The 27,108-nt window shown below is 43.5% G+C and overlaps 1 protein-coding gene across 6 annotated transcripts in view; it reads left to right on the forward strand.

The window, feature by feature from the left end:
• Positions 1 to 386: 386 nt before the first annotated feature.
• The window catches only part of HTR2C (5-hydroxytryptamine receptor 2C), a 245,429-nt gene continuing 218,707 nt past the window's right edge, over positions 387 to 27,108 (forward strand). For all 6 annotated transcript variants that reach the window (XM_087748938.1, XM_087748928.1, XM_087748935.1 and 3 more), the window contains exon 1: positions 387 to 1,186. The gene's annotated coding sequence lies outside the window, so the exon portion shown is untranslated. The remainder of the gene's footprint in view (positions 1,187 to 27,108) is intronic.

Genomic DNA, 27,108 nt, shown 5'->3' on the forward strand with positions numbered 1-27,108 from the left:
GCTGGGATGCTGGCGGAGGGACCACTGATGGGCATAAGTATTCAGCCTGGGTGACGGGGACTTGATTTGGCTCCTGGGACACTGGTGGAGATGTGGGAGGCCTCACTCCCAGCACCTGATGTGGGGGCTCTCCCGCTAGCTGCCCCTTCTCTTCCTGGCTCACAGGGTACTCTCCTTCCCCTGACCCAGGCAGGACTCCTGCCCTGGGCTTCGTGACTGCCTGCAGATGGGTGAGATGCTGGGGCTGGAGCTGTGGACGTTTGCATCTCCAACAGGCACATGTGAGCAATGTGCCTTTAAGACTAGCAGGAGAGCAATAGTATCTCCCTCCCTCCTGTTAATTGTAGCATGTTTTTCAGCCATGCTTTCCAGTCACATTCGCGGGCGTGAGAGGGAGCAGCGCTGAAGCTCGCCGTCTGAGTGCCATCTGGACAGCGCGTGCTCACCCGCAGTGTGGGTGCCCGCAGGTGATGGGCAGCACCTGGGGCTGGAGATCTTTGTGCTAGAAGCAGGAGCCCTGTATGCCTGAGTTTCGGTGACACTGCCGGGCTCACCACATCACCTGTGCCCCCCACCTCCTCGCCTGCGTGGCCGTGGCCTCCAGCCGCAGGTCCAGCGCGCTGGCCACCCACCCCAGCGGGCCCTCGCAGGGGCTCCCGCATGAGCTATGAGCGGTGCTTTGCCAGTCCTTGGGGACCTGCAGCGGGAGCCGTGTGGTGCCTGGCCGGGGATGCTGTGGGCTGCTGTGGGAATGCCTGGCTCCCCAAGCGCAAAGTGACTGCAACTAACTCGAGGTTGGGACTACTTCTCGGAGGATGCCCTGTGTGTCTCCAGTTACTCCTCTCTGGCCTCACCGCAGAATGTTTGGAGTTGCTTGTTCACCACTGCCGAGGGGGGACAGAGGCATAGGCCTCCAGAGGGTTAAAAGCATCTGCCTTTACGCCAAGTGTTCGAGCAGGAAATAATCTGCAGAGATACATGTGCAGCAATTCAACTGCTGCTGCTCTCCCAGGCTGCCGCTGCTGCAGTTCGGTGTGTGAGGAAAGCCGCGCTGCTCACAGAAGATGCTTTCTTGGTGTGTCTGAAGCACCGGGCATGGCAGCAGAGCCCCGGCTGTCTGAGCTGGGGTAAATGTCTCCATCCAAGAGGAATTATATTGACTTGCTGGCTCTGTTGGCTCACTGAGGTAGGTGCTGCTGCCTGTGCAATATGCCGTGATCTTTGTCAGGGGCATACAATCCTCTCCTCAGCCTGGGTTATAAAATTAAAGAAATCTTCCAGTGGGAGCGGGGTTTAATTTGCAGCCTAATGCCAGACAGAAATATGTGTGTGTGGTTTTTGTGTGTGCAGCAGGGAGGAGAGAGCAAAGGATACCTAAATGATGTCTTTCATGCCTGGCAATAAAGTTGTTGCACTTAATTGGAACAAACTTGCCTTGGCCTCTGTGAAATGCACCTGGGAGCTTTTGCTTCTTCCTGGCATATGACCTTTTGAAGGGGCTGGCTGCAGTATGCTGGGTTATGCTTTGGTTAGGAAACAGGGACACAGTGCACTCTACAGGTCCCTTCATTCTGCTCCCGTGGATGTGGGGAGGACAGAGGACACCCACACGGAGAGAGAAAGTGCTGCTGACAGGGATGTGGTGTTTTTTGGAGGAGTGAAATTACACTAAAAGAAAGAAAAGAGGTGCTCTTCCCCGAGGAAGGGGGAATTTTAAGATCCTAAGGTTGATCTTGGTGTTTGGAAGTAGAGAAGGAAATTTGTTTTAGAAGCAGCCTGTGTACGAGTCTCGTTTTTGTGTTTTGCTTTCCCAGCTCTGTAGAGAGGAGTTTTGTTCATCTCTGCTAACTGCTTTACCACCTGCAACCTTTGGTTGAGGATTTTTTGCACCAATACCTGGGAGAGAAAAACTGCCAGTGCCATTGAATTTCCTTAGGCTTGTTTAGGAAGGTGCCTTCTTGGGAAATCCCTAATAAAATCAGTAGCAGCTAATGCTGTTCCTTTCTCACCCGCGGGGCATGCATTTTTGGTTTGTCTTGAGACCTCCAGTGGGAGCTTTACTCTGTAAAGATTAAGCTGAAAGGGAAGTTTTCAAACAATTTCCCCCAGAAAAGCAGGGTGTGGGAATTGGATACCTATTTGATTTGGTTCTCCTGGTCGATCTTCATATGTATGTTTGCATGTTGGCTCCTGAGCACGTGAGCACAGACCCTGCCAAGGAAACCTGGCTGTGCAGAACAGGTAGGTGCTGCCTGGATTACATGCCTGGATCACGCGGAGAGAGGTTTGTGCATGTTTCTGGCATTGCAGATCTATTGAGATAGCACAGCCAAGAGTGCTATAGCTGTGTAACAGTTTCAGAAGCGTTTCTGTGGCATCCTGGCAGAACAAATGTGTCATTCATAACTGCACTCTTCAGGAAAAAGAGCAGGAATGTGATCTGCACTACACGTCTTTTTAGTCACTTTTGTTTTCTTTAGCTGGGGCTTCCTGACTGGAATGTATTGCTACCTGAGCACTTTAGTCAGATCATTTCTTATTGCCTCCTCAACTTCCCCAGGGCTGTTATGCTATGCTTGACTCAGCACTGACATATCTCATAGGGAAGGCTGGAAAAGAATCCCTCTTTTTATCTGTAATTTGGGCCCAAATGCAAGCAAGAACATGTTTCCTTTTTGGCAAGAACAGGACACTTGTACGTCCTCCTTTGGGATCCTGTAAAGAAGACCTCTGCTGCTCTGCAAGACCTCTGTGTTGGAGGTGGAGAGGCAGACGTGGGTCTGGTGGATTCGCTGCTGTGTATGAATCAAGAAGCCACAACCCCTCCCGGGGATGGAGGCTGCGATGATGCCTGGGGAGTCGCTGCTCCTCTCCGTCCTGGGAAAGAGGATTCCTTACTCACACGCTAGGTAGAGCTGGGCAGCAGTGCTCCATAGCAACACTTGTTTCTGCCATGAAGAGGAGGAAAATTTCCTAGCTTTACTCAGAGAGGTGAAAACACAAATGTATGAACACCCAGTGGAGTCTCACTAGTGTAATACTGGTGTGAGGTCATCTGAATTACTTTTTTCTAGAAGAGCACTTACAAAAGGTGGTGAGTGTTAAATAACCCATTTGCCTGTGCAGGAATCACTAGAAAAATTACATGGTAGTCATCCCATTTACTGCTATTTGCACACAGGCAGAATGGTGATTAGAACTGGCCGAATTAAAGTAAAACGCTTCTCACAAACATGCTTTCAAAATTCAAAATTAATTTGGTGCTTGCTGGCCAGCAACTGTTTTGGTCGTCTTTGTGCCCCTATTCCAGCAAGTGCATTTTTCAAAAAGTACTTTTGTGAAAACAGCAAATGTTGGAGCATGTTCACGTGTGGTGTGGTCTGAAGGAGTGGACAAGAATACGTGCCTTACAGACGTACTTCCATCCGCTCAGGAAATCAAACCAGTACATTTGAACTACTGATTATTTCTAAGCAGCCTTTCTGGTCAGTAATAAAGTTTTGCATTAAACTCTAATTATGTGGAAGTCGAGAGCTATTTGCTAGAGTTAATAATGGTAATTTTTAAAATTGTAGTTTATTAAATAGGGGCTGGCCAGCATTGCATGTCACATGCACTGTGCTGATACCTTCCTCTGCCTGACAGTCCCATAACTGCCCACCTCGTAGAGCAAGGGCAGGGCGCTCCTCGGCGTGCCCCGCAGGTGCTCTGCTGCAGGATGGGGCTGAGCTTGACATTCGTCTGGGCCCAGTGGTGACCTGACAGCAGTGATGCTGGGATCCCTGTGGGATTTGCCTTTTCGGAGACAAATGCCTGACTATCCATCAGGTCCCATGCCTGGCGAGCCACGCTGGGACAGCTGGCCAGTTGTGTGCTGCTCGGCAGTCACAGGTGGCACAGGGAATGGATAACAGAGAAGTGCAAAGGGAATAAATTAAATCTTCAAGAACTATTTGCTAGGGAGTGATTTCCCTGGTTTCTGTGGGGAGGTAGACGAAAGCCAGTCACTAGGTGCCTGCAGTCTTTCAGTGACCATTGCATTTTTATGCTTTGGGTGCTGCTTGTAAACCAGCTACAGGTGATCAAAGCCTGTTATCCAGAAACTGTTGAGTTGGAGATAAAATTGTGCCTTTCTGATAGTGCCTGGAGTATCTTTAAGAAACAGTGCTACTGCATTTGAAATCTATCTGGCTTTGTACCACTTATAAAATGCATTCGCAGTAGGTGGTGGCATCAGCCTCCTCTTAGTGAATGCAGATATTTATATTATGCAAAAGGTTTTCTCACTTTGCTGCATTCAGATGATGACTGGAGATACCATTCTTGTTAGATGAAAAATTGAGTCTGACTTTAGAGGTGAATTGAAAGAGCAATTTCTATTTAATATATATAGCAGCAAATAGGAACAAAGCTGCTTAAAGATTACTTTAATGATGAATCATTATATGGCTCTCACCAGTCTGAAAAGCAATAAAAGTCAAAATGGAGTACTAGCATTTAGTCGCCTAGAAAATGCATAGAAAGGGACCTGTATTGTAGAGAGGGTTTTATACCACACCACAGTAAAAATGTTTTGAGGTGCAGAAGCATCACGTGACTTTCCACCCCAAAGATAAGAGAAGCTGCTACCTATTGTTTCTTGTTCCAGAAGGTTATTTTCTTTGGTTGTTAGTCACTCTTAATATTAATTTTATTTTTTTTAAGCCCTGACTGATTTCCGTCCACCCTGTTTCAGGGCAGATGCTGTCATAATACTTTTGAATGCTGTCATTTTTATTACTAATCCTAATTAAACGCTCTAAATTTTGAAAATAGATTAATTTGAACCATCAGCCCAATGCAAATGCTGTAATCATCGGAGATCATAAAATGTTCAAGGGACCGTAATTTTACTACAGAGCTGCAGTGGCATGTGTCCAAGGATCTTGCTACCTTTGTTCAGATGACAGGAATTGTAATGCGTGCGCTTCTGCATAATGCAGCATGAATAGAAATGATACGTTCCTCAGCTGTTGAATTCTACGTTCTAGCCATAAATCAACAAACATTAGAGAAATGACATCACTTCTTCCATCGCTGAAATACTCTTTCCTCGCTGTAAATATTGCATGAATTCTATGGTTTCTGCACAATAGATGAGGGGCCACATAGAGCTGGGAAGCTGTTGCACACCAAAACTGCACTGTATTTGCGAACCGGGTAGTAGTGGACATGATACAGGTAGCCCCACTCTCACCCAAAATGTTTCCACCCTCGGGTCACAGTCCGTGAACTTAGGTTGCACAGAAGGTACTTCAGCTGGTTTGGTCTCCAGCCAGGACACATGTTGATCATCACTTCAGTCTTCTGAGCGGCAGGACAGATACTGTGAGGTTCTGGTAACCTGGCTCCTTTTAGACCAGTTTTTGGTATTGTCCTGGTTTCAGCTGGGACAGAGTTAATTTTCTTCTTAGTAGCTGGTAGAGTGCTGTGTTTTGGATTTAGGATGAGAATAATGTTGATAACACACTGATGTTTTGGCTCTTGCTGAGCAGAGTTTACACTAGTCAAGGACTTTTCAGCTTCTCGTGCTCTGCCAGGTGCATAAGAAGCTGGGAGGGAGCACAGCCAGGACAGCTGACCCAGACCGGCCAAAGGGCTATTCCATACCATACGGCATCGTGCTCAGTATATAAGCTGGGGGAAGAAGAAGGAAGGGGTGCATGTTCGGAGTGATGGTGTTTGTCTTCCCAAGTAACCGTTACGCGTGATGGAGCCCTGCTTTCCTGAGGATGGCTGAACAGCTGCCTGCCGATGGGAAGTAGCGAATGAATTCCTTGTTTTGCTTTGCTTGTGTGCGTGGCTTTTGCTTTACCCATTAAACTGTCTTTATCTCAACCCACGAGTTTTCTCACTTTTACTCTTCCAATTCTCTCCCCCATCCCACCGGGGGGGAGCGAGCAAGCGGCTGGGTGGTGCTTAGTTACTGGCTGGGGTTAAACCACGACAGGTATTTTGGTCTTTTTTTTTGCCACAGATATTAGGTAGCAAATAATTAATTTTGGTTTGAACTCAAGCAGTGGCAAAGTTGGTCTGCCTGCTCTGTCCCAGCTTTATTTCTGAAGTGGTGACATTAGGGAAGATCTCGCTGGTCATTATGGATGTAATTACCCTGCACCGAAAGACAGAAAGGCATTAACCTGACACTATAAAACATTTACATTGGAGTTGTTGTTTAGACTTTCTTCACAGCAGAGGAAAAAGGCTCTCTGAGGTAGCCATTACCGCTGCTTATTTTGGGACTCTACAGTAAGATGAGATGAATCGCAGGCTAGAAATGCCCAGTCCTCTCTAGTCATGCAGATGGCTCAGATGGCTCAGGGAGGGTGGCTGCAGCACTAGATGAGGTGAACCTCACCAAACAACGGTGTCTGGTTTCAGTCCTCATCCAGCAAACTGCTCAGCTCCGCCTGGGCTGCTCCAGGCCGCTTTGAGGGGTTTGGTGGAAATGAGAGGCACCGTGGAGGATCTGACCCTGCAGGTTTAACTCTGCCTTACTGAACTTGAGTGACTTTGTCAATCTGTATTATCGAGTGTGGCTGCGAGGTACATGCTGCTGTTTGCCACTGAGCATCCCAATAGCAGATACCCCTTATGTTTCTGCTCACTGAGACCTGGTATTGCTACTTGATTGTAAATACAACCTATTTGATCGGTACTGCAAGTCATGCTTTTTTCCTCCCTGTTAAATCGCAATAAAATCTTCCAGACTTCTACGTTCCAGGCTTTATGGTGAAACTGAAGTGGGAAAATCTGTGTCAGTTTAGAGACTGATGTGGATGATATGTGTTTGTGTCAGTGGGCTTTGTGGATCTCCTGCTCCTGCCCACTTCCCCACCACCTTGATTGTATGCAGGGAGTTACTATTGCAGAGAGAAGACCGGTAGTATGAGATTTGTCCCATAAAACATTTTATATTTGGGATTTACCCAGCAGGCTCGTTTCAGCCCAAATGTGGAATTCAGGAGTGTGTTTTCATGCCAAGACTTGCAGCATTTGACCACGAATGCCTAGCTCTGTTCTTTTTCAACATATGCAACATTCAGGAAGCTCTGGGCAGACACGTATGATTTTATAACAGCTATTGCTTGCAAAGGAAAAAATAAAAAAGATTGCAAAAGCATATCAATTATCCACAGTTTAATGTATATAGTGGTTTGCAAACAGTTATTATGGACATTGTTGTCTGAAAGACTGTAAATTTAACGCTTCTGCTGGGGGCTTGTCGTGGTTTAACCCCAGCCAGCAGCTAAGCCCCACACAGCCGCTTGCTCACTCCCCTCACAGTGGATGGGGGAGAGAATCAGAAGGGTAAAACTGAGAAAACTCGTGGGTTGAGATAAAGACAGTTTAATGGGTAAAGCAAAAGCCACGCACACAAGCAAAGCAAAAGAAGGAATTCATTTGCTACTTCCCATTGTCAGGCAGGTGTTCAGCCATCTCCAGGAAAGCAGGGCTCCATCACGCATAAAGGTTACTTGGGAAGACAAAACACCATCACTCCAAACGTCCCCCCCTTCCTTCTTCTTCCCCCAGCTTATATACTGATCATGACGCCATACGGTGTGGGATATCCCTTTGGTCAGCTGGGGTCAGCTGTCCCAGCTGTGTCCCCTCCCAACTCCTTGTGCACCCTCAGCCTCCTCGCTGGTGGGGTGGGGTGAGAGGCAGAAAAGGCCTTGACTCTGTGTGAGCCCTGCTCAGCAGTAACAAAAACATCCCTGTGTTATCAATGCTGTTTCCAGCACAAATCCAAAACATAGTACCATACTAGCTACTATGAAGAAAATTAACTGTATCCCAGCCAAAACCAGCACATTCTCCACCCCTTGTTCCATACCATTTACGTCATACTCAGGTCCCACACTATCCAATACAACCTCATAACCACCACCCCCCTTCCCATCCTTTGATATAATACACAGATATCATTCCCTTAGTCTATGGGCCACCTCTATAAAATGTCTTTAAAATGTCCACAAATGTCCACAAAATGTCCATTGAGTTTATTTAGTCCATGACTTTGGCCTCCATCTGTGATGGTGGTCACTCAGGACAGGGGAGGTGGTGTGTTGTGTGGAATTATTGGGCACCAAAGCCAGCTCAGGCTGGGTCACTGCTGCACTTGCACTGCTTCTTGTAAGGCTTGTCCTCCGTTGGTTCAGGTGGTTCCTCCTATAGTAATTCTATAACCAGCAACTCAAATCATGTGTTACAGCAATTTAAAGGTATTTCCATTACAATCTCCACCCCTGGTCCCTTTGGGCCAGGTTATAGGGTTTAACATTGCAATTAACTCCTTCCCTTGCCCCTAGCCTGGCTAGCAACAAGTAATTCCCGTAACATGTAACTCAAATCCTGGGTTACAAAAACTTAAAAGTATTTCCATTACAGTCTCCAACCCTGGTCCCTTTGGACCAGACCATTGGGATTAACATTGCAATGAACTCCTCTCCTTGCCCCTGCTCCTGCTTGTACTTATCCGCAGACTGCAGTCCCTTAAGGTTGCCCCTGCTCCAAGTGGAACCTTGTCTATGAGCCACAGTCTTTTCAGGGGTATACCTGCTGCGGCATAGACTTATCCAAAGCCACAGTCGCTTTGAGGTGCACCTGTTCCAGCATGGTCTTACCCACAGCCACAGTCCTTTCAGAAACAGACCTATTCCAACATGGCCTTACCCGTGGCTGCAGTCCCTCCAGGGGTATACCTGCTCTGTCATGGGCTTATCCATGGCCACATGCTTTGAGGTGCTCCAGCATGACCTCTTGCACAGCCACTGATGCTTCAAGGTGTACCTGCTGCACCATGGACTTATCCACAGAAACAGATGGTTTGAGGTGTACCTTTTCCAGTGTGGACTTATCCTTGGGCCACAATCCCTTCAGAGGTATACATGCTGTGGCACAGGCTTAACCACAGCCACAGATGCTTTGAGATGTACCTGTTCTGGCATGGGCCACAGATGCTTCGGGGTGTCCTGCTCTCACATGGACTCATCCACAAGTCACAGTCCCTTCGACTCAAGTTGATACTGGAGTTCCAGCCTGTCCAGTACAGCAGCACAGAAACAGCAGCGATGCCCTGGCCATCTGCCAGCCCAGGCACATGGCCATTGCTGTTATCAAAAGGTTCCCAGGCACAGCCGAGTAAGATGATAAGCAGTACAGCAGTACAGCAAGCAGCAAAGCAAAAAGCAGCCACCAATGAGCACTAGAGTCTAATATACAGTAAGGCAAGGAAGCCCCATGGCAAGCACTGGAGCCTGCCAATTAATAGTTAAACAGCAACAACAGCTGTAAATTCGATCTAGCACATTCCAATCAAATCTGTCTTTACCTCAAACCCTTCGAACCCCATGTTGAGCGTCAAAAAGGACTGTCATGGATTAACCCCAGCCAGCAGCTAAGCCCCACAGAGCTGCTCGCTCAGTCCCCCCTGGTGGGATGAGGGAGAGAACTGGAAGGGAAAAAGTGAGAAAACTCGTGCGCTGAGATAAAGGTAGTTTAATAGGTAAAGCAAAAGCTATGTATGCAAGCAAAGCAAAACAAGGAATTCATTCACTGCTTCCCATCGGCAGGCAGGTGTTCAGCCATCTCCAGGAAAACAGGGCTCCATCACGCGTAATGGTTACTTGGGAAGACAAAATGCCATAACTTCAAACATGCCCCTTTCCTTCTTCTTCCCCCAGCTTTATATGCTGAGCATGACGTCATATGGTGTGGGATATCCCTGTGGTCAGTTGGGGTCAGCTGTCCCAGCTGTGTCCCCTCCCAACTCCTTGTGCCCCCCAGCCTCCTTGCTGGTGGGGTGGGGTGAGAAGCAGAAAAGGCCTTGACTCTTGGCTCAGCAGTAATGAAAACATCCCTGTGTTATCAATACTGTTTCCAGCACAAATCCAAAACGCAGCCCCATACTAGCTACTATGAAGAAAATTAACTCTACCCCAGACAAACCCAGCACAGAGCTATTGTAGGTCTACTGAAACTCTTACAGTTATGGTTTAATTTTAATATGGGCTCTATTTGGAAAAGCCTGTATTTTTAGATGTCATGGTACCAGCATTATGTGCTTGGCTTATGACAATAAAATCATAGTTGAATGCTGGAATGAGTGTGAATATACCCGTATCAAAGAGGTATCTTGCCCTGATAACTTACCTATTTTATATGTTAATCATCACCTTCTCTGTTTTCTAAAATTGTGTGCAAATATAAAACCTCATGTAAGCATGTAAGTCTGACCATTGTGGTGTGGATATGGCAGATACTGTCTAGCAGTCCTTGGTTCTGTAAGAAATACATGATTGTTAGGATCATGTTGTTTGACCTCCTGATAACACAAGCTATAGAAAATTTCATCCAGCAATTTATCCTTGCCTTTCGGAAGCATATTCAGCCTTATTTAAACAGTGCAGATAACTGGGACTCAAAGGTGTCCTGAGGGTAGTTGTTTCGGTGAGTAATTATTTCTGGTGATTTAAAAAAAAATCCAATTTGAGTTTATTTCCTTGTTCCATATGTTGAATCTTCTGCCTTTGTCTACTTAATTAAGGAGCCTGCTAGTAATGGAAATCATTTCCCATGATGTGGCCAAATCATTGTTCAGCCTCCTTTTTGCTAAAGTGATCATATCATTTAAACTCTTTCCACACAATCTGTTTTCAGGCCCTCAAATCCTATGCATTTCTCTCCCAGTTTTTCAGCATCTTTTTGAGCCATGGACATCAGAGGTGGCTATTCTGGGACAGCACAACACCACATTCTACTAATATTCTCACTAGCACTGTACGCAGAAACAATATTACCTTTCTAACCTTGGACAAAATTGCCTCTCTTCAAACATCCAACTGTGTCATTAGATCCTGTAGCTCCAGCATGGCCCTGGGACCGCATGTTCCATTTGTCTGCCCTAACTCCCATATATATTTTTAAGAAGTCTCTGATTTCCAGCATGCAGTTCACCCCTCTGTAAGTGGGGTAGGTCATTCACTGTTGCATTCATAGATCGTAGACAAGTAGATTTGTGTTTTCCTGCGTTACAGTGTCTGGTCTTTGATAGGGCTGGGCATATGAATGGGACTGAGTTGTTTGGCTGTAGTCATCTGAGTTTGGCAATATTTATCACTTAAGCCAGTTCTGAGTTGCTTTGGGCTGAGAAACTTTTCTTTCTAGGCCCAGTTAAAAGCACTTCCATTCACTGATGATTTCTCATTAAAATTACATCTTGTTGATTATCAGTGATTTTTAAAGTGTTCTGTAGTAATTTAACGTAATGATATTCTTACAGTCAGTATGTAGTGTGTCACTGAGCTGTTTGCAAAAACCAAGCCCACAATGCTGGCACAGCTGCTATATTTCTGCCCCCCGCCCCCAACCTGCTTTATTAAGTGTATTAAAAATCATTTCAGGATTATCCAAGAGGGCTGATTGAGGTTCTCATCACATGCAGATACAGGGTTCCCTGCAGTCGCACCCATCTCTACTGCTTGCTGCTTCCTGATGGCCACGGGGTGATGTTTTCCAGGACAGACTGAACAGATTTCTGTTGCTGTTGAGGTATTCATAAAATCGCCCATGACAAAGATAAAGCAAATTACAAATTTGGTGTTTGAGCACTCTTCTGTTTCCCCGCACTTTTTGTCATTTTTGGGTTTCCTGCTGGTGTTTAATTTAATTACTTTCTTTTCATTCCTTAGGATTTCAGTCCTCTAGCAATTGCTCTGTGATGTTGATTTGGGCTCATGTCCAGCCTGGATAACCGTCTCGACCACTTACATTTGCTGGAGTAATCTATCTTTTTGTGGTCCATCAAAACCTCTCCTGTTCAGTTCCTCACCTCACATTGCTGGCATCTAGGTCTTTTCCTTAGCTTGATCATCTTTTTCCATTGCTCCTCCCTTGAGGTACTTCCCTTCAAGCAGGAATATGGAGTAAAACCCTTCCTCCTCTGATCACTGTGGTGTTGCTTTCTATTTCCCATCCTCTCAGTGCTCACCCTGGTATTTCTTATTCATTTAGCACCCCTTGTCCTTATCTCTGGGACTCTATGATTCCACCTTGATTACTCTTTTCTCTCTCTTTTTGCCATCTTCTTTTTTTCACAGTTTTTTCTTGAACAGTCTATTTGTTTCCTTGACATAACATTTACTGACAGCCTGGTGTCCTGTCTCCAACAGTGGCAAATAGCAGATGCTTAGAGAACAATATAAGAAAAAAGGGTGAGAATATAATAACCCTAATATATCCTGCCGGCAGCGATCAGTATTATGTACGCCTGACTGTGTTGTGAATGTGTTTAAGCACAGTCCAGTGGGGGATGCAATGCCTAAAACCATGTGGGTGAGGAAAGAAGAATTTTACAAGATGGCAAATTTTCTTGTGTAACCACCTCTCTCCAGAAGCGCTGCCCTCTCCTTGCCTGGCGTGTCTTTGTGCAGCACAGAAAGCCACAGCAGCGCCGTGCTTGTTTCTGAGCCAGTCCTGGGGTTCATCTGCAGGGCTCCTCACACCTGATTGAGTAGAAGCTTGTGTTTCTCTGCCTTGGAGGCTCCTTGAGGAGATGATTGCAGTGTGGCAAGATGAAGGGAGAAGTCCTTGCATTTGGTTATGAACCCTTATACGATCGTGCCGCCTTACAGATTCCTCTAGCTTTCAAGCTCTGTCTAGTTGTAACACAAGCTGACATAGCTGGAAGTGTGATGTTGCAAAATATTTTGTGAAAATCATGGCCACAGGGGAGGGAGGGACCCAAACCAGTATCCCTCACCTCCGGAGAGGTTACAGGTGTCTGCCCTGCTTTCCCCACGGCAGGGCAGCCCAGGAGCACTACCAGCACGCACACAGCGGCCGGGTGACTGGCAGCACGGGCTGGCCCCAACCTGCACAGCCACTCTTCTCCATCAGTGATTCAGAGATGCAGGGCTTCACATACAGCACATGGGAGGCTGTGAGGGTTACCGGGATGGGGACTTTGCAGTGGTGTGACACTGAGGTGTATTACAGCAGCTGAGGTTGTAGGAGGATGTATGTGGGGGACCTGGGGGGATTTTTTCTGTCTGCATCTTCATGGTTACTTTGGGGTTCATCCTTCATTTCTGGATTACTTGTTTTCTGAAAACTTCTCCAGTATTCCTTTAAATCTGAAACAAGGTCTGAACTGTGTGAAGCAAGTAGAAAAATGTATTTGAATTTTTTAAAATGCTAGGTTTGAAGTTTCATTTAAAAATATCTCTATTAGCAAGTACAATATATTATCCAGGACACTGAGCAGCTAAATCAGAGGAGTGATATTGCAGGCATTAGACCTCTAATTACTAGTTCTCCAGTTGTGCGCTTCCTCTGTCACCATCACTACTCTAGCAGCCAGCACACATAGTTTGTTTTATCCTCAGCTGATGGTCAGCTTTACTGATAGAATGATTTTATTTCAGAGTCATATTTTCTTCACATGGTATATCTTCTTTTGTGGTTGTTGTTTTGTCCATTACTATCTGCAAAATTTTTGGAGAAGTCCTTGGAACTTCCTTAGGATAACATATAAAAGACCAATGGGAAGACAGAGGCACTTTATTGACATGACTGGCCTTCGGTACCCAGCTCTTCACTGTTTGACCTCACCAGTAAGCGTAAGCGTTCTTCTGTTCACATAGATGAGTCCAGAAGTCCCCACAGCTCTAACTGCTCCAACGCATGCCATGTGATTGTTGAACTGGACATTACTCTTCCCGTCTATTTTTTTCCCCTCTCCTCCCAGCAGCAGAGGAGTGCCTATAATGAGCTATGCCAAGTGATCCTAGCAGTGGCTTTAGGGAATGTTCAGGAGAGCGGAGTGAAGCACGCAGTGCGCCTTTCCCATATGGAGGTTTCCAACTTTGTGCAAAGTTGTGCGTGCCAGAGCTCAGGAGTGCGTGCGTAAGTAAATGAGCTTGTTACAAATTCAGGGCAGAAAGGCACATAATTCCTTTGATGCCAAAGGGAACTGTATCTAGAGACTCAGGGTAGAAACATGCCTACCGATATATGTTTTAGTTCTGTATAAATCATCCGTAAGTATAGCACACTCTATTCATTTAACTAGTGACAGTGTTATTTAAGGGTGATACGCAACAGTCGCAAAGTAATAAGGACTGCCTGAGAAGAAAATATGTGCTAAAGCTCTTAGGTGTAATGCTAATTTAAATAAAATAATGTACTCTGTTGGGGCTGTAGACTATTTCTCCTAGAAGTCTTAATAATATTCAAGTCTTGGATGCTTAAAAGTTGTTTTTCTTCAAAATGAAGATGCCATGATTATTTAAGAACATTTAGACTCATTTTTAGGTTGGGTTGATTCATTCTGTTCTTAAAAGAATGTTTTACGGGTATCTTAGCACTAGGGACACCTGTGCTTAACTAATGCATGTAAATGCAGTCCGGTGGCGTATACCCCTAACCACAATAGAAAGCACAGGGAGCTAACTGCTCATCATGCTGCCAAGTCAGACCATGTTTCAAGTTAGGCTGATGAGCAAGGGCATGTTAAGTGGATATTATTTTAATGATTGTTAATGCTGATGCATAGAAAAGAATGTAACTCTTTCTAAAAGCTGAATAAAAATAAATGTTGCAAAAAGAAATCTCCTAACTTTATATTAAACCAAATAATAAATATGCCAAAGGGTAATAGAAAGCCATTGTACCTGGGGGGGTTTATTGCCCCTGCTCTTTATTTCTCTAAAGGTTATTCACTCTTTGTGTGGACATTATACTGTAGAATCCTTTTCTGGAGTGATAACCTTGTGCTACCTGCAAATAAAGTTTGGTTAGATTGGAGTTATTATCACTGCCATCCTGCAGTGCAGGTGCTTTCTAGTCATGGTGCAAATATTCAAACAAACAAGTCTTATTAACTTTAAGTACACCTTTATATATATTAAAAGCGAAGTGTGCATTTTTTAATGTTTTAAGTATTGGAAGGTGGATTAGAGCATAGTCATGATAAAAGGTTGCTATATTAACAGTATCAGCCCATGGAGTGCTGGATGAGGTCCCCTTTTCAGCCTGAGAAGCAGTATTTTTTTCCAAGGTGAGATGAAATGTTTTAGTCTGTAGTGAGCCCTGAAAGTAATAGATGCTATTAACTGGAGATTTAAACTTTGTCCCTGGCTGCTGCTGGCTGTAGATTTTATGATAGTTCTCTTTTTATTTCTCCAACTTGTGTTGTATAGTTTGTGTTGATGTAGTCTGTCAAAGCAGGCTGGAGAAGCTTGGCTTGTCTTGGGCTTCCAATTAATTTTCTGAAGAGTTGCAGGGGATAAGGTATGGTTTTCCCTTGGCTCTTTCAGCTGTGGCAGGGCAAATACTGTATCTTCGTGCAGCACTTCAGTGAGACCTCCTGTGCGTTGGCAAAGAGCAGATGTGGATACTGTGCTAATGATGCTAATTTGGGAGAAGAGATACCCAGGAGGGCAAGTTTCCTCCCTCCCTGCTGAAGCAGAGAGCTCTGTGTGCTCACGGAGCTGCCTTCTGTTGCTGTTTGGGCTGCTTGGGCTCATGTGACTTCTTTTCTATCTCTCCTCACCTCTCAGAAAATACAGTTTCAAAGGTCACAGGTTTTTTTAATGTATCTCTTAGGGGGAGGAGATGGCTTGCAGTGATTTTTTTATTGTCCTGCCATTAGACTCTTCAGTAAATGCATATGATGGTGTGTGTGGCATGTGGCAGGGTGAGAGGCAGTTCTGCCGTTGTCCCAGGCCAGGAGAAGACACCTAGGCACGGATAAGCAGACTGAGGAGGATTCTTATTGCTTCATAACTGGAATCACGTATTTTGGGTTTCTTTTTTTAAGTGGACATTTTAAAGTCTATCCAAACTTTAGGCTCTTCTTTCTACAGTAGACTGCTTAGCATCTCCACTCTTCCTGAGGGTACAAAGAGTTTTAACTGCCTGATTTTTTAAAATTTTTAAATACAGCTCTTTAATATTTACAGGTGTTTTCACATTTTTTATATCACTGTTTTTACAATATATTAGGAAAGTTCATACTTCACTGATGAATGCAAAGTTCAGCACGCTGACATCTAACTGTTATGTAGTGACTTGCAGAGCAGTGTAAAATGTCTACGCTAATCTCTCAGGGTGTTTATTGCTTCCACAGTACTGGCATTTTGTAGGGAAAAAAACAAGAAAGGAAAAAAAAAGACTTTTGTTTCATGCCATGCAGCTGAGCTGATTATGCTGGTGGCAGGTCTCGGGTGGCTCTGTGTATTTCCTTCGAGTCTGCTGCCTGTCGGATGGCACGTGGGCACGTGTTTTGCTGAATGAACCTGCCTGACCAGTATAGCCAGTGAGGTCCATTATGAACATGTAAAATGCCACGATGGAGAACTGAGCTGGTAGCTGTGCCTATCTCAGCAACGTGTTATCTGGTTAATGTGCATGGATTTCACTTTCCTGAGCCCCTCCCGAGAGGGATGAAGCTAGGAGAAGTGAAATGACCTGCCATTGCTGTAAGACAAACAAACACTTAAGTTTTTGTGTAATGCTTTCCAGCATGCCTCTACCGTGCTGTCCAAAGGATCTCTTGTTGAGGCTTTACAAGCTTAGCTAGTCATGTAGCTTTAATGCTCTGCTTGTCATCCAGTTATTACCTGTGGTTGAAGGAAGAACTAAATCCAGAATCCAACTGAAAGACTCTCAGTATATCTGTAACAAACAAACAAAGAAACAAGCCCCAACCTCTTCTTACTCTCTAAATAATGTCTCTCTACCGCTGCATCAACGTTTTCGTGTATAGGCTGTGTCCTGGGTCATGGATTCCAGAAGATAATTTTGATCAGGAGATGACTATCAGCCACATCACTGCCCCAAGCAATGGTGGATTCAGAATCCTCTACAGAGTTTGCAAGGGGGTTTACAATGTTGTCTTACATTGATGCAGAAGACTGCATCTCCAAGAGACAATTAAAAAGCTCACTGGAAACACTTTGTGAATAATAATTATAGAGCTGTTTTCACCTCTGATTTTTGTTTTGAGATTTCTGGGAGAAAACTGTGCACACTGAGATAGAATTTTCTCTTTCTCTCTGTGTTGCTCAGGGACTTCTTTTTTCCTTCTGGCTGATTGAGGAAAAATGAGAAAATACTTACATCGAACACTAGACTTCCTAATAGTATGGAAAGCATCCTAAGGGGCTGGATGTATGCTGTAATGGCAGTAGTTTCTTTGAAGGTGGGTAACTGAGAGGTCAAGCTTGAAAATCGTGATACAGTTTTCTAAACTCAGTTTAGTCAGGATGATTGATTTTTGATTGGAGAGGAAATAGAAGAAGAGAGTGAGGCCTCCTATTTTTTTTTTTTTTTTTTTTTTTTTAAGATGATAGGAAGAGATAGCTCCTTTTGGACAAGAGGCCCTGTTATCCCCTTCTTGTTTTGTACAAATGTAGATGCTGACTCTGGAAAAGATGAAGATCCAAAGACAAATTGTTGCCTGGAGTTGTTGCTCCCATTTTTTATAATAGCTGTTGCTGTACCACTATATAGAAATCCATTGCAATGGCAGTGTTGGGGTATATGTAATTCTGGAAATGCATTAGGTTTTTAATGACTTCTGAGACTAAATTACCTGTTTGTTAACAGTTCTTTAGCTATCAGAAAAGCTTTTGAGAGTGCTCAGTGTTCGCAGATTCTGTAATCTGTTTCCTGGGGTTTGGGGCAGTTACTGCTCACGGCACAGCTCTGCAGAGGGGTGACTTTTTGGATGATATGGTTAATTTCTGTGCAGTCTCTAAGGCTTGTCATAGAATATAACATCTCCAGATTAAACATTTTCCCAAGTTGGTGACTTTTATGTGGATCGTGATTGCAAGCAAGGAGGGAGAGATATTAAAAAGGGAAGCTGTATGTGGATTTAGCGAACAAAAGCTACATAATATTTATGTAGCACCTACATCCTGTTAAACGCCTTTGAATATTGTATGTGACAGCATTTCTCCAAATACCGATTAGTGTTTCACTGTAACTGCAGTGGTTGAGGTGGACTGTGAGTCGCAAGCTACTGAAGGGTTCCTTAACTCAAGACATTGAGTCTTTCGGAATAAATATTTTACTGCTCAGGTTTACACTGTGTGATTATTAACAGCACTGAATAAATGTGTGAAATCCTAGAAGCTGTGTGCAGTGTCTTACCCAGAAAGGTCCCTGGTAGCTGTGAAAACTGTGTCGACAATCAGCAAGGGGTGATGTCCTCAGGAGCCACAGTCTCCTACACATTATGTGAAGAGGAGGAAGGAAAGAGAGGGGCTGACCCTCAGTGCAGGAACTTCTCAAGTTTGCAGTTGAATACCTGCCAGAGCTGAATGGAGAAATATCTCTTTTGTCTCAAACTTACTGAAAATGTCCCTCAAAACAGCTCTGTCCCACTCTGCCCTATATTCAAAATAAAGATGATAACTTTGTGTTCTGCCTTCTGATTGCACTCAATGAAATGCACAAATGTTGGCAGGATGAGACTGAATATCATGTTCTGAATGTGCAATAGTCTTTTTTTCTGAGAGGCTTTATTTTATGATTTAATTATTGCATGACAAGGGTTCATCTGTGCTCATAATAAGAAGGCAATTTAATTGAATTCTCAATTTTATAGGCAGGATCTAAACAAGAATTACTAGAAGGTGTTTCTCATAATGTTGACAATTCTCCTTTTATAACATGTATTTATAGGCATTTCGTGGCTGACATAGATGTATGTACAGAAATAGTACATATTTATAGACTAAGTCTATAGTTTAAGGCAAATAAGCAGGCCTTTCCTTCAGTAGAATATTTTCCTGCATAAGGACTCTGATTTTAAATAGTGTGGATAATGGTGTCTTTGCTATCTGAGGAGTGTATGGGTATGACTCATAGTGTCATAAATACTACGGCTATTACAGTGAGCATCCAAGTGAAATTACACAAAATTATATATTTGCCAGGGTTCTTTTCTCTAGCGGCCAAACTTCAAAATAGAAAGCCTTATTATGCATTTTGATGCATTTGAACTACTGAATGTTCTTGCTGGCCCACTAGACAGTTTAATAGGGCTACTGAACATCATCAATAATTCATGTGTCTCTTAAACAAGTATGTGGTACTTGTTGTTCAACTATAATCTGAGCATAGGATACTGTGAGCTACTATAGGATGCTCAGGGGCATGCTCAGTGCTGGCCCTTGACCTTATAGAGCTGCAAGGGTCTTGGATTTGAACCCCTTGTGTGTGGTGCTCCCAAACAGGGAACTGTCCTCTTTGCCCTCATTGTAACTTGCTTTTCCTGAAAGGGGCACAATTGTTAGCCGACGATGTGGTGAACTCCCTTGTGTGATGTGCCTGATGTAAATGGTGTAAATCATCCATATGTAAATCATCAGCATATGACTGTCAGTGCTGGCTGGACCAAAGATGCGAAACTGATGGTCCAGGTGGAGAGGTGTGGAGGAAGCCTAGGCTGGGACACGTGAGGGTGCAGGTGGCATTAGCAGAAGTGGAAGTGAGTATTAAACTGGAATGCACCGTTCCAGTTCAAGACAGAACTGAAAATTCAGCGGTTATTGTAGGATATGTTAACTGATATTTATGAAGAAACCTAATGGGATGCGATTTTTTTTTTTTAAGTATGTCTTTGACTTCATTGTTTTTATTTTTATTTTACAGCACAGTGAGATCCCTTGTTATGCTAAATACCATATCCAGATAGAAGGTTTTAGAATCAAAGAGGATGAGAAGGGCCAAGGGTGAGTATAAGGAAGGCTATCCCCAAGGGTCTGTTCTCTTGACATGCCTCAGGGAGTTTTCCTGGCAACATTTGCTGTCTCTGATCTCATTTTACGATTGGAGAACTGAGGCATGCAAAGCATTGAGGCATGATATGTCTAGGATGAGCATCTCGGCAGACCTGAGAAATGAGTGTGAGTTTCCTGGATAGCGGTCCGGTCTTTTCCTGCAAGAACCTTCATTCTTCAGACTTGTCACATTCGAGCCATGCTCATGTGTCTCTACAAATAGAATAAGAAGTTACAAAATGCTCAGAAATTAAGGGTGTAGCGTCTTTCACAGGTATTCCTGAAAACTGTTAACAGTGTTATTTTTGAATAAGACTTTGTTGCACAAAGAGCAGTAACTTGTCAGATAAACGCAAGAAAACTGTGCATATAACCATTCAAGTGAGTTTTACTGTAGACGTAATTAGTCCAAAGTCAAGACCTTCTTCTCTCTCCCTATTTGAAATTATTGGTCTTTATCAGGTTTCTAAGAAAAATCCCATGCTGACTTCTTGAGTTCTGTGTTTGCTATCTGGATATATAATGGCCAGATTGTGCCCCATCTTTGTTCAGGATGCAGAAGGGTGTGAAGAAGTCTACGGCTATGCAGCTTTCAGGAGTCAAGCTACAATCCCCAGGCAACCGTGAGCTGTGCTGGTTTGAAAATAGCTTTTTTGCAGCTAGCTTAAGGACTGGTAATGCAGCACAGTGTTGCACCCTGCCAGCGTGATATCTGTGTTCAGTGAGCTGGGGAACAGCAGGAGTCTGTTCAGCTCTGTCCCATCCTGACATTGCTTAGGGCTGGGGGAGATGCAGCTTCACTGGTACCGCTGCTGTGTTCTCCTTATGCCTTAGGCACAGGGTTTTAGCAAAAATGGGCTGCAGCTCCCATTTTTCCATCAGACTGCAATGAGGTTAGTCCTAACAAAGTGCAGCTCGTTCTGGAAATAGTTTTCAGGTGGTGGGTGTGTTTGAAAAGAAAGATGATGGTTCTTCACTTGCTTTTGGCTGTAATGATGGCATTAAGATTTCAACATTTCTCTCTTAACTGCTGCATTTCAGTGATCCTTTTCCTCTGGCTGGCTGGAGCGTTTGGGCTGAGATGAGAATTCTGGCTCTGTGGCGAAAGAGCAAATGATGAAAGTGGCTGATGGTGATTACCAGCCATCTTGCGCTTATGCCTCGGGGTGGTTGGTAGTAAGAAAAGGCCGGTTGTTCCATACCAAGGGTTACTGTGCTTGCTTGTCTGGGACATGCAGCCTGAGCAAACCCGCTTTCTCATTAGGCTGTCAGCAGGGCATCTGAGATCACAGCTGATGTACCATGCCGGACAGTGTTCGTCATGCGGAAGTTGGAAATCCTAGCATTTGAATCTGCAGATCAAAGCTTGTTTCCAAGATGTTTGACTCTGACATAAAAGGGCTGTGAGTGCCCACTGATCGTGGCTGAGCTTTGAGCAGTGCTGCCTCCGTTGCCTATTACATGTCTGGAGCTGCTGCTTATGCAGTGGTCCAGGTTGTGTTGCTGTTGCCCAAACTGCTGATCACCAAGGAAGTAGCTCTGAAATGTGACAGGATGATACCATTTCATAAGGAATTATTTTATCCCTATTTGCCTCTCTCATTGCTGTGACAAGTGCTGGAGTCCCTCCAGACTGTCAGTGGGCTACAGCCTGGGACCCTCTTTTCAAATCTGTTTTCTGCTTTATTTCTTAGTGTCATGTTTTGTTTCCATGGAAACTCCCCAACATAACTCAAATTATAAGACTGTCAGGTGCATAAACAATGCTGTCATTAAAGAGCATTCTCAGCTCCGGACGGTTGCTCATCGTGTGTCCTACCAGGCAGGCAGTGTGGTGGCAGGAGAGGCTACGTGGCCACCAAAACTTGATGGAAGCCTGTGAGGCTTTGGGAGAGCTGGTGAAGCCAGCTGCTGCACCCCTGGAGAGGAGTTCCCTTTGTCCGGTGTTCCTTAAAGCTGTCGTGCCCATAACAATTATATCTATAGGAAAGGAGGAATATTTTGCCATTACGAAAAGAATGTGTTTGGGTTACATGTAAAAGCCTGTCTGCAAAGTTCATATTGAAAAGAACAGATTTACAACAGTAGTAAAAAAGTTAAACAGAAAATATGTTTTTTCCAGGAAAAATGGATTAACCACAGCATACCTTGAAGTGAAGGGTTAACTTCTATCACTGATCATGGAAATATGCCTGTGAGATATCCAGGCAATTTTTGTGTCCCTAGCGTTGTGATGAATAAGAACGGTTGATTAGCATCACTATTTCCCATCCTGCTTGCACCCTGGCATAATGTAAACTGCTCATGGCAATACCTTCCTCCTTTCGGTCCCACTCCTACCGTTGTCATTGAAGGAGAACATCAGTAACAGAAAAAAGCTTACCTTAATGATGTAGAGACAAAAGTACTGTGCCTGAAAGAATAGTTTTTCCCTTCCTGTCTTTGTGAAGCTTTACAGATACTGTTAGATTGGTAACCACTTTTTTTAAGTGCCACGTTAGCAGGACAAAACCACAGTGCACAAGAGAATTTGCAACCCTTTAAGGAAGAGCCATTAGACTGTGAGATAAAATGTGGCTCTGCATCTCTCTAAAAATAAGATATTTGCATCTGTATAAGGACTTCAATTTTGGTAGCCGGGGAATAGTCTAGGCATCTTCATTGTAATTATTAAGGATTACTAACTTGCACAATTACTGCTTTGAGAGAGATGTGAATGTACATGGTATTTCAGAGGACATAGAGAAGTGAAGAATTTATTGCTATTTAAAAAGCTGGAGGAGTTTACTTGTTTGCTGGCAAAGAGTATAGGAATTCAAGAATTGCCAGGCTGGAGAAGGCTTCAGGTCCGTCTTGTTTGGCATCTCTGCTCTGACAGACGCTAAGGTCAGACATTTCAGAGAAAGAGGGGAGCCTTGTCTTAGGAGAGGTGAGATAATTTCTTCAGCCAGTGAAAGCCAGTAGGTGGAAGAGGGAGGACAGCAGAGATGATGCGTGTTACTTTTCTTATCACTCTTTTTTTAATAGCTGTCACTTTACATTTGAAAAACCCTAAAAGAAAATCATCAGTTTGGAAAGTGGTCAGTGCCAGGAGGTTGCTTCACATAAATCAGCACCTAATCTGGTTTATGAACATGAGATTTTGGTGCTCAGAAGCTCCTTTTTACATCGCCAGTCACACAGCCATAGCCTGGGGACTGCCTTAGGGCCCCCTGAACTCCGGGAGGGGGGGGTCTCATTACTGAATAGGCCTTGGATCATGTTCAAATAGCAGAATCGGGCCCCCAAGGCCTGCAGCCTGGAAGTTAGGAGCAGCAGGAGTTTCTGCAGTGTGGAGCGGGGTGTTCAGGTCATGGCTTTGCTGATCATCTGCTTATATGATGCAAGAACAGTAACCTTTTCTGGAACTATTACAAAGTGCTCACAACTCTGAATCTTAGAACTGTTTTCACATGCCAAGTAAAACTATTTTCCATTTTTCTTCTGTAACACTGTACCCATGTCTTGTCGTTCTGTAACAGGATGGAATCTTTCCGTTCAGCAGTGTAGATCAGCTCTGTTCTTCTGCGTCCTCTCTGTCAGGTTTTTGTGTTGGCTTTTTTGTTTTTCATTAACTTATTGCACTGATCTAAATAGATGAGATAGGATGTACTCTTTGTATGCACACTGCCAGAACTGGAAGCCCAAAATAGGGCTGTACTAACAGGTGCAGATATTCCTTGTCAAGAAATAGGTGTCAGCTCACTGTTCCTGATTGCTTCTTTCATCAGTTGAGTTGCAAACACTCCTGCTGGGTCTTGGTGCAGACTACTATTTGGCTATCATTTTGGCCTCGATAAGTATTTCCTGCTGCAGAATGCTATTGGAATAAGCTCTTAACACGCCTGTCTTCTGGTCCTCGGAAAGCCCCATTTTTCACAGCACATTTTCTTTTGAAGTCTGATTCAAAGCCCATTGTAATCGGTGTAGTCTCCTATGCATTTTAATGCAGCCAAATCAATGGTCATGCATTTGGGAACAAAGAATATTGCTTGCATCTGCAGGGTGGGAGGATTCGATCTTAGAGTGCCGTGATGTTGAAAGGGACTCGGGCATCGTGCTGAAACCCAGCCACGTGTAAGCTTCGGCTTTGTGCGACTGAATGTGGCCCTTGCATGTACCTGTGGGCAGAAGGATTATTGCTCCCATACACCCTCCTGATGAGATGGCTGCCGAGACATTCAGCCCCACTCTGATGTTAACATGTTTTAGAAAAGGATTATAGCAATTTGTAGAGGGTTCAGAAAAGTTCTGCAAAAATGACTGGATGTCTGTAAAACGTGCGTTTTTAATGAGAGGCTCAGTCTAGTTAAAATAAGGTTAAGAGGATACTTATCAGAACTGTACAAATACCACAGCAGGAGATTTACGGTGCAGGCTTTTTAAACTAATAGGCAAAAGTGGACCTATATAAATCAGTGGACGGAAGCTAAAATTAGGCTAATACATGTTGGAAGAAGTATAACCCTAAAAAATCTTACCTAAGAACAGAGTGGATCTTTATCACTAGAAGTCCTTAGGAATATACCAGTTTTGAAGGTCAGCACATTACTGACTTCCAGGGTAGCTGCAGGAGACGCTGATTAAAGATTTCTGGCTCATACTATGTGCAAGGCCACATTAAATGTTTAGACTCTCTACTCTTCGCCTTAAAGCCTAAGCACTTGGCAGTCACTGATGTGAGTGAGCTTTGGAGAAAATTCTTTCAAAATCACACCATTAGGTGCTAATTCCCATAAGGATCCAGACTCCGTTGGCCAGGATTGCTCCGGGACACAATGATTTTAAAAAGGATTCTTTTTCTTTGCTGGTTTGATTTATTTTTTTGTTAATGTCCGTTATTTTAAATTGATATTTCTTAGCATATCTTTTTGCTGGAGCAGCTTTCAAATATAATCTTTTAAACTATATATAAAATTATCTTGCTGATGCTTATGAATGTTTTCTCCCAAGAGCAAAATCTCTAGCTAAATATTCTGGGCAAGTAATGAAATTGTCTTTAAAAAAAACCCTTTGAAATGCACATATTAAGTAAGTGAATAAAGGAAGGATGGGTGAAGAATTTTTTTTTTCTTTCTGAACTTTAACCTGTAGTGATCTTAGATGTTGCTCACAGATTTAATAGGTATAAAATTATCAGAAAGATTTTCTTTTGCCTAGATTTTACTTCCCTTTAAACAACCGTCATCAGATTTACAGGTCACTACGTATGTTGCAACTAAGTTTTACACTAAGATCACAGTATTGAGATTACAGCTACTTTTTTTTTGATACAGCATTTATCATGGTAAGACTGAATACATGTTCTATGCATCAATGTCCTTTGAGCAGCACTCTCCATTTTTCAGTTCTCTCAATACCGTGCTCATCTGAAAGCACCATCCGTGTAAAGGTCTCATTCCAACTCCACCCAGACAGATTGCCACCCATGACCATGTGGCATCAGTTTATATCCTGCATCTTCCTTAACTGTTTGTAAATTATATGCTTTGGAAAGCAGAAAGTGATTTTGATTTTGAAATACAATGCTCTCAAGGCAGACTTGCTTTGGGAAGCTGTAAGCTGCATTCGTGCCTTGGATATTTTTAAATTCACTGAAATACTTAAGCTTCAGTAGAAGCAAAGGACATGGGTCAGTGTGGCAGTGTCACAAAATCCAAATGGATGACATTTTAATGCCAAACAGAATTGTACTTCTGGAAAATAATAACAGTACTTTGCCCTGCTCGGTCTACTTCAAAATGTTTCATTTGCATTAATAAAGCTTTGGGATGTCCTTGTATAGTTGATGCTATCAGTATTGCAGACCAATGCTTTTAACCATAGTAACATGTCTGTTGAAGTACAGCATGTGGGTAATAGTGGAGCAAGAATAATATACATTTAACTAAACTGGCTTAATGTGCCCCCTCCTGCTGGAAAAAAACAAAACACCAGTAAGCAGAGAATGAGACTGAATGGAGAAGCAAAGCAGCTCATCAGATAACAAAAACAGAATGTGCAATTGGCTACACCAGTCTTTGCAGAGAAACTGCCCCAGAGATGCTTCTGGAGAGTGAGGCGGATGCAATCCAAAAAGGTAAGTGGGAATAAAAGGGTCTGTGCATTTAAAAGAAAATGGCAAGCAGAATTAAATCTATAATAATAACAACAACAACAACAACAACAACAACAACAACAACAACAACAATAACAACCAACAAATTATTATTATTATTATTATTATTATTATTATTATTATTATTATTATTATTATTATTATTATTAAGTTGCATACTATGTAATGTAAAGCTGAAATACAGCCACTGGGTTATCTGGAACGTACCTGCAGCCTGAGCAACAGAGCGGTGCCTGAGAGCATCCATGCTGCCCTGGTGGGGGCTGTGCTGCATGAGTGAATGAACCGGTGAAAAGAATCTATTGCAGTTTTATTAGGGGTGTTTAGTTCTTTCCCTTTCCAGTTTCCATCCTTATACTTTCCATTATGTTTGGGTAAAACCTGCCCTTCCTTTGACAAATGTTTGTTCCTTATGTTTACCTTGACTTCATTCATAGCAGTTATCCCTCTTGCTGTTTTTTCTCAAGTATTTGTTGCAGGTGCACTTCAGGGGTTGTGTTGCTTGGGAATTCTTTTGAGGCTGAAGAGCGCTTTCTAATGTTTACCTGCACTTACTGTGCTAAAATCTTGGGAGCTGTTTTTTTTCCCAAGATTTCAGTAGGTAATGGTAGCTTTTGCAACGATCAACAGCCATTTATCCAATTGTGTTTAAAATCTGATTTTTCCAAGATTTTTATAATTTAAAATCTGAAGCATCTGAAATACAGAATTTTGGTGGGTTTTTTTCTTCACAAAATTCTACTTTTTTTCCTGCTTTACAAAGCTGTCTTAGCCTTTTGGGAAGATAAGGTTTGTGTGCCTAGAATTGATAATATGCGATTCCTAGCAAATTTCAGCTCTGCTTCAAACAGAAATCCTTTTGATTTGGGGTGCTGGTGTAGGGCTGTATGGCACTTCATCCCTAGGGTTATCTGTATGGCAGACGCCATGCAAACATTTATTTGGCTTAGGGCTAACATGAGAGTCTTGTCCTTTTGCTGAATTTTTTTGTGCACCTTTTATAACTAAAGCACCTGTCTGAAGTCCTTGCTGCAGAAGAGAGCAAGATAATTTTCCCTGGTTTGTGTACTGCAATATCCTTCCACTGTATGCTCTATTCGTAGTCCACAGCTT

The sequence above is a fragment of the Nipponia nippon genome, unplaced genomic scaffold, assembly GCF_047370975.1.
Source record: "Nipponia nippon isolate SJK-2023a ecotype South Korea unplaced genomic scaffold, ASM4737097v1 scaffold_12, whole genome shotgun sequence".
In the NCBI taxonomy this organism is placed as follows: Eukaryota; Metazoa; Chordata; class Aves; order Pelecaniformes; family Threskiornithidae; genus Nipponia; species Nipponia nippon.